The sequence below is a fragment of the Podarcis tiliguerta genome (assembly GCF_965153285.1).
Source record: "Podarcis tiliguerta genome assembly, chromosome: 12".
NCBI classification, from domain to species: Eukaryota; Metazoa; Chordata; class Lepidosauria; order Squamata; family Lacertidae; genus Podarcis; species Podarcis tiliguerta.
The window spans coordinates 4,854,827-4,867,150 of record NC_139545.1 but is presented as its reverse complement, the minus strand read 5'-3'; the positions used below and the strand labels follow the sequence as shown (position 1 = coordinate 4,867,150).

General features: G+C 42.8%; 1 protein-coding gene across 2 annotated transcripts in view; it reads left to right on the top strand.

Moving 5' to 3' along the window:
- The window catches only part of POU6F2 (POU class 6 homeobox 2), a 305,677-nt gene that overhangs the window by 123,684 nt on the left and 169,669 nt on the right, over window positions 1–12,324 (top strand). The gene's annotated exons all lie outside the window — the stretch shown is intronic.

Genomic DNA, 12,324 nt, shown 5'->3' with positions numbered 1-12,324 from the left:
AGAGGCATTAAAGAATTAAGATTTGGAAACTGCCAGAACTTCTCCTAGCGTTTTTGGAGCCTTGTGCAGATTTGTTAGAGGACCTTCGTCAGACTTCTTGTTTTCCTAGAAGAGAAAGAATGGTCAAGAAACCTGTTTGAGTAACTGTGTGCATTATGGCAATAGATAATTCCAAATAGCTTTACTGGCCTTTTCTGTAGCAAGACTGCCACTCTGGCTGAAGAAGTGTGTTGGGTTACTAAAAAAAAAAGAATAGGAAGACAATTGAACTGGCAATGAAGGAGATTGTCAAAGCACACTTAAAGACATTTAAGTTGCTCCATTCCTATGCCAAGTGTTCCTTATTAAGCAGATGTCCATTTTGTTCCTCTAACTATAAATTCAGAAATATTTGATGGAAGCAAATTAAATGGGAATGCGTAGAGTCTGGTTCAAGCAAAAGCTCTGTGGAAATTTCATGGGAATTAAAATAATGTTGGTTAGTGAAATTTCAGCATGCGTTCCATATATCACTAGGTTGCCTCAAGCAAAATTTGAGCTCCATTGCAAGAGTCCTACTCAGGTGAAAGAGCATTGCAATGAAAGAGCCATCTCTTCACCTTCCTTTCGAGTACTCTCCAGCTCTGCCTAAAGACTCATTTCATCCACGATCCCTCAAATGAGCCAACCCTTAGGCAGTGAGTTCTTTTTTGCCTGAGACAGGGATTCTTAAGACTTTACAAGAAAGAAGAGTCTTTCATTAGTGCTTGTTACACTAGAACACTTGGAGCGGGTGTATGCAACACAGTGACACAATATACCTGTACGCAACACAGGATGCAAACCAACACAGAGTCTTGCCTGCCAAGCAATGTTACAAATGAACACGGTATTCTCAGTGCCTCTGTCCATAGGCACTTCATCCTAATCAGCTTTGCACATTCTGTGATTTTGGTGCAAACTGAGCAGAATAAATATTTTTTTTGAAAAAGCCTCAAATACTGTTTTTTATTCATAACAGCCTAGCCCCTGTACCTATTGGTTTGAAATTTGGCAGACTCTGAAGGGACTACTAGCAGAGGATTTTTGTTGGGGGAGAGCTACGCCCATGACTACTAGGCTTGCAGATTTCATCCAATTCTGTATGAAAGGTTTATAGCGTTTGTTGGTTTCCCATTAAAGCCAGTGGGAGAGGCACCCGAGGCTTTGCAAAACGGTCAAGGCAACCTCAGCCTTGGCTCAGTGACGTGAAGCAGAGCTTCAGGCTCCAAGCTGAAGTGGCCCACTATCTCAGCCAACAAGGCGGGTGTCAAAATGGAATACTTTTCTGTGCACAGCTGTAATAAGAATTTTAACTAAATGTAATAAATCTTATATATGTCTCAGTAATAAATATTTTCCAGTGATGACAGTCTGGCAAATTCATAGACTCAACAAGCTGTAGAGTTGGAAGGAACCCTGGGGGTCATCTAGTAGTTCAACCTGCAGCAAATTGTTTTCATGTTTGGGTTTCTAATGATATATGAAAAAGACCTGAAAGGCTTTTTCAAAGTGTTTGGCATCCTTTGATTTCCTCCCATCCCCCCCTTTTTTAGCATTTCAGACTGAATGCCCAGCCTTTTAAAAAAGGGAAATGAAAAACCTTCGCAACAATAGGAGATAGCATAGGACAACAGGTTAGGTATGGACCTATGGCGTATTGGGAAATGAAAAAGTTTCATTTGTTATATTGTGGTCTTTGTTTTTTGTTAACATCTATCTAATGCCCAAACTGCTGCAGAAAGAAAGAGTCAGCACTCTTGCCCTTTCTCTGGAAGGGCTGTGAAGGCTCCCAGTCTTGGTCTCTGAATAACAGGCAAACTTTGTCACTGGGAAAGGAAAAAATGGAAAAAGATGAAACTTGACATTTCTTATAGCTGAAAGGTAGAGAAAACAAAGGTTTAGCTCTCTTTTTCCTTGGCTTTTTCTTGCAACCCTTTAAAAAAAATTGTGTTGTTTTTTTTTAAACAAAACAAAACACAGAGGCTCTTCATTATCCATCATGAGCAAGCTCAAAGTGTGCAACTCTCTTAGGGTTGTCTTCCAAGAGTCAATTCAAATTGGTTTTTCAAATTCAAAATGTTTCCAGTGAGAAATGCTTTGCATGTTTGGATACTTACAGAAATATATTCTGTGAATTGTTTGTACACGTGATTTGCTCCATAAGAGCAGGAGACCGCTCCTGCTGGACCAAAAATCTATCTAGTCCAGCTTCCTGTTTCCAGTGCCAACCAAACCAAAGTTTATGTGTCCAGGAACTTCAGAAACAGGGCATGACCTGTTGTTTATGCCAGTGATTCACACAAGACAGGATGTCCATTAAGCCACAGGAATCACTTGCAGGCACCCCTTTCTTTATGAAAGAGGGAGCCAAATAGCTGCAATTGAACTCCACAGATTGTGTTACTAAGGGCCAATTTATACATTAACCACAGTATTAATGGCAGCCATTTCTATGTGGCTGGATCCCATGTCATTCTGGGTATATCTGTCCTGGCTCCTGCCCAGCACATATGGACAGGGCTGCTTAAGTAGGGGAGATATGTTTATTCATGCAAGTAGCGGTACAGACTCGGCATCAGACACAGTGCTTGGGAGCCACGGTTCAGGAGTTCCAGAAGAGGGCAAGAAATTCAGAACTGGACAAAGATGTCCCAACAAGTTTTCCTGCCCCTCCCAACAGCTTTAGAAGGCAAGGCATGGTGCACTCAGTCATGAGATTCATGATGGTTGGCAAGGAAAAAATAGGTATAAAAAGAGAATTCCCTGGATGCCAAGATCCAGCTTTGGGGCATGTATTCTGTTGTGAAACAACCCCAGCAGAGATTTAAAATCACAAAACAAAAGCAAAGTGAAGAGTGAAAATGCAGGCGATTAGGCTTTCAAATATACCCTTCTGAGTTCCTTCCAAAGTTTCCCACTTGCGCCACATGTTTAGTAAGTTAAAAATGATTTCCTTACAAACTTCGAAGGTCAGATTCATGTGCTTTTCCATACAGCAGTCAGAAAACACAGTCAGCAAAACTTAGGTTAGTTCCAAAGTGGAAAAGCCATGGTGTCTCATCCAGCTGAGACTTCTTTACATATCAGCGTTCACATGTTAGACTGAAGGAACCAATAGACTTGACATCTTTCTCCCCAGAGTGAGGGGTGGTGACCTAGCTAAGCCTGGCCAGACAGCTTACTCTATGGCGTTAGCCCCTCCATGCATGAATTAGACAAGCATTTTGGTTATATGAGTCTGGTTATCCAGTTTATGGGATTGTGGCTCTCAGTTTATGGGATTGTCAAGATTGCAAGTGTGCACTCTGCCAGGGAAGGTGGGTCTGCTCCCATCTGCAAAGGTGGCACCTAGATCTAGGCAACAAAACAGCACTGTCCTGTTAAGGCTGCTGCCTCCTGTTCAGCTTCCCTCCACAGTCTCCACCAAGGCTCTCCATTCCACAGGAAGGTTGGAGGGGAGAGTTGGCAGCCCTCCTCCCTCTTCCAAGGGGTAGAAAGGGGAGGTCCTCCTCCACCGTCCTAGGTTTCTAACAACATTGCTGTTCTCAAGACACTATATGCAGAAAGGAGCCAGCCACCTTGCACTGGCAGGAGGGCATGTTTGCTTTCTAGGCCATGACTTCCAGTACTGAAAAGAATGATGCCATTGATCTGAGTCATGAGGTTCCTCGCTACAAATATTACCAGCCACTTGGACATAGGATTGGTCCCCTAACATTCCAGTCATGTTTGATCAGCTGTAAGTCTCTTTAACCATCAAAACCATTTCAAAAACAAAAACCTGGAAGAGGGTTTAATCCAAAGAATATCAGGTGCATCTGAGTCACATTCATTTTCTTAGCACCTAGGCGTACCTAAGGGATGTGGGTGGCGCTGTGGGTTAAACCACAGAGCCTAGGACTTGCCGATCAGAAGGTCGGCAGTTCGAACCCCGTGACGGGGTGAGCTCCTGTTGCTCGGTCCCTGCTCCTGCCAACCTAGCAGTTCGAAAGCACGTCAAAGTGCAAGTAGATAAATAGGTACCGCTCTGGCGGGAAGGTAAACGGTGTTTCTGTGCGCTGCTCTGGTTCGCCAGAAGCGGCTTAGGCATGCTGGCCACATGACCCGGAAGCTGTACGCTGGCTCCCTCGGCCAATAAAGCGAGATGAATGCCGCAACCCCAGAGTCGGCCATGGCTGGACCTAATGGTCAGGGGTCCCTTTACCTTTACGCGTACCTAACTGTCTTTAGATTGTGTCCTTATTTAAAAGAGTTTCCTTTCATGTCTGATATGTTTATACATTGTCTTCACTCTGCTATTACTTCACATCATGCTCAGTGAGAAAGTACTGCAGACAGACAGCTAAAAATGAATCAAAAAGGTAAAGGTACATTTTAAATGCATCTCTTTTTGTCATTCTGGGCAGTAGAAACTTAAGCAAATTGAAGGCTTAAGGTCATACAAATGAGGTAGTGGGGAAGGTGGAGAAGACGAGGAGGAGTAAGGCAATTTACAGCACATGGAGGAAAGAGAATCCAAATATAGGGCAATAATATCTGTGCAAGGGAGTGCCCAGTGATGCTTTCTTTAGAACATATTGACAGCATTCAGGCTCTTTGAATAACTCCATAAATGGATCAAAATGAGAAACTCTCCCCACACTCACACACCACTTACAAGTTGTAACTGAAAGAGTTTTAAAACTTCATTTTGGTTATTGTATTGTAAGATAAGGAAAAAACAGCATCAATCCATTGTAAAAATCTTTTTTTATATATATAGTTCACGTTTAAAGTCAATAAGAATTAGGTATGGATTCTTCATGTGAGCTTTCCTTAGTTTTTGATTAATCCTTTTGGGATAAATTCTACAAGCAACCACATCAATACTTTTGCTTAGGTGAGTGTTCGCAGCAGAGGCCGTGGGTGAAATCCTACCTGTCTTAATAGCCCATCTCAAAATGGCTGTTGGCTTCAAAGGAAGCAGGATTACACCCCGTGAGCAGCCTCCCAATAGAGTAAAAGAAGTGGATTTCACCCAATGGGCATTACTTATGACTAGAAAATACCCAGCAGTATCCTCTGGGCAGAACTAACTTCTGTGTCAATAGCATCCTGACGTGTCCAGTGGAAAGAAAGTGATCTCTTTCCAATAGAGCCCCATTCAGATTTCCTGGAAGAGTCTGCTTTATTTCCATTTTATTAAATATTGCCTAGCTTGTCCATGTACCAATTTCAAGTGTGTTTTCAGAACGTATCTTTCTTTATTTATTGTAATCTGTGAATATTGTATTTTACAGTCTGTAAATTAGATATGAGATTTAATGCACTGGCAAAACACAAGAGTGTTAGAAAATGTTCAGATCCAGCAGGGGAACCACAGGGATGTTTAAAGCTTGATGCATATAATGTTAATATTACGTTACATGCTGTGCTATTGCACCGGATGCTTATGGCAAATGTCTATAGGGAGAATCAGTTCCAAAGATTTCATTTTCAATAAACAGATTATGCAGTTCCACCATATACAATTAAAGAGGTAGTAATGAAATGGTTATAAAATCCCCTGTCACTCCATCGTTGTTTTTTAATTTTGTAAATAACATCAGGAGCAATCTGCTGGGAAGTGCTTATGTATTTATTTATTATTGATTTTTTTTATCAAAAAATACATTTAACATTACTTGTTATTGCAAATCTAGTCCTAGGGATGGCAAGACGATGAAGTATTTCCACAATATTAAATGTCAGGTGCTTGGGGGAATTGCAGCAGAATATCCTTTTATAAGAATATGTTAAATATTAATGACCAGTGATTACAGAAATTAATTTAAAGCCACAGTTAATTTTCAAATAGAAATTTTTCATAGCTTTATTCCTTTGTTGCAAACAATGCATATTTAAAATAGATTCCCTTGGTGAATATTTTGAGTTACTGCTGAATTATCCTGTCTCTTGACTGGAATTCTGCATGTCACACATAAGGCAAAGAAAAAGGTTTTCCAGACCAATTGGTGTACCCATGGCAATAGAGGTGTATTGCAAGGGAAATAAGAATGTGTAGGAATGAGAGAAAAGGGATATTTTTTTACAGAATGGACAAAATCCGTCAAAAGGTTATTTGTAACTAAGTGCCACGAGTTAGTCGTGGCTAAGGCATACTTACTTGGGAGTAAATCCTACTGCAGTAAACATGGTCTGGGCTGCAGTCTCTGCTATAGATGAAATTAACTTGCATTAGGTATTGACCAATGCTTTTGAGGGAATATGTAAAGCTTGCTTCACTTTACTTAAGGATAGGATTTATAACATTTTGGTTGCAAAAGAAAACGTTTTTGGTTTTCAAAGCACAGATACCCTTTATGTAAAATACCCTTTTAGTTCTCTTTGAATCATTTCTCTGCTTCTTCATTACTGGAAGGAAGAAACAATACTAGAATCTTATAATGTATGATCACCACCACATGTTTTCTGATATTTATGCAAAAACGCTGAAGTATTCTAAGCTGAAGGCAGTAAGGGTTCGTCATGTGGGAAAAGTTGACATCTTACGGCTTTTCTACAAATTGGGCATGCATATTCCCTCGCTCTTATTTATAAATAACACATATTTACTTATTTATTAGTAGGACTGATTTATATGCCACTAGTCAGGCCAAAATATCAGACCCAAAGAAGGGCCTCTAAGATTAATCTCAGTCAGTGGACAGATTTTAAGTGCTGCTTTATAAGGAAAAGTGAACATAGCATTTATGGAGTGGCTAAATAAGATGTGGCCTTGCTAAGATTGAGTATCTCAAATTTTATAGCACAGTAGAGTAATCAGCACTTTTTGTTATGCCAGCAAGGTTTTAATGAACAAATCACAATCTGTATTTTTTCAGATTTTACAACTTCTCTTTTAAAACCAATTTCAGTGCCTATTTTGTTATAATAGGACATCCCTATTTTCTCCAGAGAAATGTTGGAGGGTATGAAACTAAGTATTTGACTTCCATACTGTACAAACAAAATATGAGAAAGGGTGGGAAGCGGAATTCTACAAGTTGCCAAGGCCAGAGCCAAAAAGTAGTAAACTTAGCAGATGAATGTTATAATGTGCAATGCTGAATAAAACTATTTTAAAGTTATTGCCAATATATTGGAATAAAATGTGTGCCTACTGTTCCAGGAAATTTCCAAAGGTAATCACAGGCTCTGTTCTGCAAAGTAGTCCTGAGTTAGACACAGTATAGGAAATGGATGGATGAGGCAGGCTTAAAATTGGGTTATAAAGCAGTGTAATTGCTTGGCTTTCTGGCTCTACCAGAAACCTGGTTGAAAGAATACTTGTGGAAAAGGATGTACAGTGGTACCTTGCAAGACGAATGCCTCGCAAGACGAAAAACTCGCAAGACGAAAGAGTTTTTTGTTTTTTGAGTTGCTTCGCAAGACGAATTTCCCTATGGGCTTGCTTCGCAAGACAAAAACGTCTTGTGCCTTTTTCAATGCATTCCTATGGGAAACCGTCAATGCATTTCCTATGGGAAACCGTGCTTCACAAGACGAAAAATTCACAAGACGAAAAAACTCGCAGAACGAATTAATTTTGTCTTGCGAGGCACCACTGTAACTGAATTATAAAGAGGAACAATAGGCTACAGTAGACTCTTACTATCCTTATTCAGAAACTACCCACTATATGTTGCAAGAACGCATGGAGGGTAGTAAGAGTCTACTGTAGCCTATTGTTTCTCTTTATACAGTGGTACCTCTGGTTGCGAACGGAATCCGCTCTGGAGGCCCGTTTGCAACATGAAAAGCCTGCAACCTGAAGCGCCGTATCTGCGCAGGTGTGTGGTGCGATTTGGCGCTTCTGCGCATGTGCAAAGTGTGATTTAGTGCTTCTGCACATGCACAAGCGAAGAAAACCGGAAGTAACCCTTTCCGGTACTTCTGGGTCGCCACAGGACACAACCTGAAAAAATGTATCATGAAGCAAACGTAACATGAGGTATGACTGTAATTCAGTTACATCCTTTTCCACAATTATTCTTTCAACCAGGTTTCTGCAGCCGGGGGCATTTTGGTGGACATTTGGCGCACCGGCCGCCCATGACTCCCAAGCCTCCCCCAAGCTGTCAAAACAAAGGGGGAAGGGGCGGAATTCCCCCAGCAAAGTGGCGCAGCTCCCCCCCTTACCGCAACAGTTAGATTAGCTTCAACCAGAGCCAAGGCCTTTTCAACACTGGCCCCTGCCTGGTGGAACGCTCTGCCTCATGAGCCCAGGGCCCTGCAGGACCTGATTTCTTTCTGCAGGGCCTGTAAGACAGAGTTGTTCCGCCTGGCCTTTGGCTTGGAGCCAATTTGACTCCCTCCCTCCCTCTCTTTTTTCTTTTCCTTCTCCTCCTGCGATGAGGCTACATTTTAATATTTTAATGTTCCATTATTTTAATGTTGTATTTTACTTTTGTTTTTAAGTTGTAATAATTCTTCTTGTTTTTATTATTGCTTGTAAGCCGCTCTGAGCCCGGCCTTGGCTGGGGAGGACGGGGTATAAATAAAAATTATTATTATTATAAAACAAAGGGGGAAGGGGCGGAATTCCCCTAGCAAAGTGGCGCAGCTCCCCCCCTTACCCCAACAGCTCGGAGTAGGCTTGGGAGTCACAGGCAGGCGGCGTGCCGAATATCACCCCTCTCAGTGAGGGCGGTCCGCTCCCACCCCCCTTTCTATGCCCCTACCCAGCATACAAAGGTCTGGAGATGAAGGTGGTGGAGACAGATGTTTTTTTAGGACCAGCGCATATGCAATCCTTTTCTCCGCCCCCATGCATTCTCGTAACACATAAAGGATCATTTCTGAACAGGGCTCCTGTCTAGGCAAGATATACTGTAGGCATGGTGTGGGGTGCTTGCAAGTTTTACAATAATCCTTATCCTTGGAAGGGGAAGGAGCCTCGCATCTCTGCTGTGAGAAATAAAGGCTGGAGTAACTTTCTAGGTTCTGGTCCAGACTACACATTACATTCACCAGGGCTGCACTGTTCTCCCCGTAGCAAGTTGCACCTTTGCAGCACACACCACACTGGCTACAGATGGCGCCGAGCATAAATGGGAAAGCTCATTGTCTCATGACAGTAAATGGTGCTGTGAGTGGCTGGTGCTGGAGAGCTCTTTACGGCAGTGCCAATTCCACGAGACAAATATAATACGCAGCCTTGGGCTTAAAAGAACCCTGCATGCTCTTACACTTCAAGGCTGCAGCCTGGTTGAAGAATCATAGACATATTATTATTAATCACCAGTTATTGAATTTATTAGTCGCTGTATACATAAAATAAATGCCTCAAAGTACTTACAATACGAACAGCTAAAAGCCAAATTATGCACACACAAAAAGGCCTAAAAATGATCATTCAATAAGAAGGGCAAGTCTTGTTCCACACGACTAAAAGATGAGCGCACTAGTAGAGGCTAACATGTGCACCAAAAACCTTGGTAAATAAAAATGCCTTTGCCTGGCACCTAAAAGCCGACAGTGGTGGCACCAGGCATGTTTCCAGGGTCTCCCCAAAGCTGAGGAGCCACCACTGGAAAAGGCTGCCTTGTGTAGTTCTCTTCCCCACCTCCCTTGGACAAGGCACACTGAGAAGGGCCTCAGACGGAGTCTGGAGGGTCGCGGCTGGTTCATGAGAAGAGAGACGGTCCTTGAGGGATTGGGGTCCTGAGCAACATAAAGCCTTATAACCAGCAATTTAAATTGAGCCTGGAAACTAATTCAGGCCAGAATCAGTATAATATCTGGCAACAAGATGGTCCCTCACAGCTGCCACCGCATCTATCGCTCGGGACAAGTACCAGCTCTTCCTCCTCTCTGAGCTCAGCAGAGGCAGCACCGGTGGGGGAAATGGGGACTCTGGGATCAAATCACCAAATACCAAACTGGGAGGGGTGGCTAACACCCCAGAGGACAGGATCACACTTCAAAACGACCTTGACAGATTAGAGAACTGGGCCAAAACAAACAAGATGAATTTTAACAGGGAGAAATGTAAAGTATTGCACTTGGGCAAAAAAAATGAGAGGCACAAATAGAAGATGGGTGACACCTGGCTTGAGAGCAGTACATGTGAAAAGGATCTAGGAGTCTTGGTTGACCACAAACTTGACGTGAGCCAACAGTGTGACGCGGCAGCTAAAAAAGCCAATGCAATTCTGGGCTGCATCAATAGGAGTATAGCATCTAGATCAAGGGAAGTTATAGTGCCACTGTATTCTGCTCTGGTCAGACCTCACCTGGAGTACTGTGTCCAGTTCTGGGCACCACAGTTCAAGAAGGACACTGACAAACTGGAACGTGTCCAGAGGAGGGCAACCAAAATGGTCAAAGGCCTGGAAACGATGCCTTATGAGGAACGGCTAAGGGAGCTGGGCATGTTTAGCCTGGAGAAGAGGAGGTTAAGGGGTGATATGACAGCCATGTTCAAATATATAAAAGGATGTCACATAGAGGAGGGAGAAAGGTTGTTTTCTGCTGCTCCAGAGAAGCGGACACGGAGCAATGGATCCAAACTACAAGAAAGAAGATTCCACCTAAACATTAGGAAGAACTTCCTGACAGTAAGAGCTGTTCGACAGTGGAATTTGCTGCCAAGGAGTGTGGTGGAGTCTCCTTCTTTGGAGGTCTTTAAGCAGAGGCTTGACAACCATATGTCAGGAGTGCTCTGATGGTGTTTCCTGCTTGGCAGGGGGTTGGACTCGATGGCCCTTGTGGTCTCTTCCAACTCTATGATTCTATGATTCTACGAAATCAAATCAGAAGCCGGCTTTCATAATTCTAGGACCATCCCTGGAAAATCAGGACACTTGGAGGGTGTGCAAGCTGTCTTCAAAGGCCCTACATATAGCACACTGCAGTACTCTAACTAGAGGTTACCACCGCATGGACTGCTGAAGGAGGCTGCCCCTGTCTAGCTAGGATCCCACCAGTGGAAGCTGGTAGGAGGCACTCCATGACACTGAGGACACTTGTGCCTCCAGTGACAACAGTGGATCCAGACGAAGCGCCAGACTGCAGACACTCACCTCTTCCAAAAGAAGGTTGAACACAAACCATCCAGTCCAGGGAACCACCTAGTGCCTCAGTCTTGCCTGGATTTTTCATTTGCAGATTGGTATAAGCGTGTTTGGTGTCTCAATCTCATCAAAAGATTGGTGCAAGCATGTCCAAAGTCCATTTTGGGGGCCTAATCCGGCTCGCTGGTCGATTTAATCCAGCCCCCATGGCAGTATATGTCCTGGGGTAAAATCCTAAAAATAGCTCAACAACTTTGGTCGGCCCTCATACATCTTCATTTCATCAAATCTGGCCCTTTTTGAGAAAAGGTTGGGCACCCCTGCTGCATGATAGGCAGAAAGCAAGGAGCCAAATTTCTTCTACTCAATTTAACCTGGCACAATTTCTTAACTTTATTAAACCCACCTCTTGAGATTTCACGATCTCCTAATTACCCAACTAGGGACATGGGTGGCGCTGTGGGTTAAACCACAGAGCCTAGGACTTGCCGATCAGAAGGTCTGTGGTTCGAATCCCCGCGACAGGGTGAGCTCCCGTTGCTCGGTCCCAGCTCCTGCCCACCTAGCAGTTTGAAAGCACATCAAAGTGCAAGTAGATAAATAGGTACCACTCCGGCGGGAAGGTAAACGGCGTTTCTGTGTGCTGCTCTGGTTCGCCAGAAGCGGCTTAGTCATGCTGGCCACATGATCCGGAAGCTGTAGGCTAACTCCCTCTCAACTCTTTGTTTTGTTGATACCCTTTTTCTGTACTGAAATTTACAAATAGAATTAATTTAAAAACCAGGGCTGGGGGCGGGAGGCAAACCTCCCTGATCCAGGAAGCCTTCTTATTGATGGGATCAGACATTACTACTAGCAAAGATTACCGTATTTACTTGAATGTAATGCACACCTTTTTTGGCCAAATTATGTCATGAAAATTAGAGTGCCTATTAGATTTGATGGCGCATTAGATTTGCGTAAATATGGTATTTCATCAATATCATTATTACCAATACATGTGTAAAAGGCATTGTGAAAAATTATACAACTATCCGGATTCCTGTACTAAAAGAACCAACTAATTGGTGTGTTTTATAGGCCTTATTTTGATAACTCCAGTATGAGGGATATATGCATACAGTTTAAAGGCTTAGTTTTTTTTAATGGATAAGTTAGAAACTTCTGAAAAAACCTAGTTTATAATCGGAAATGCTGACACAACCTTGCAATAGAGGTGCTAGGCTGTAATCTGCCAGCACTGTTTTGACAGCAGTTATGGGATAAT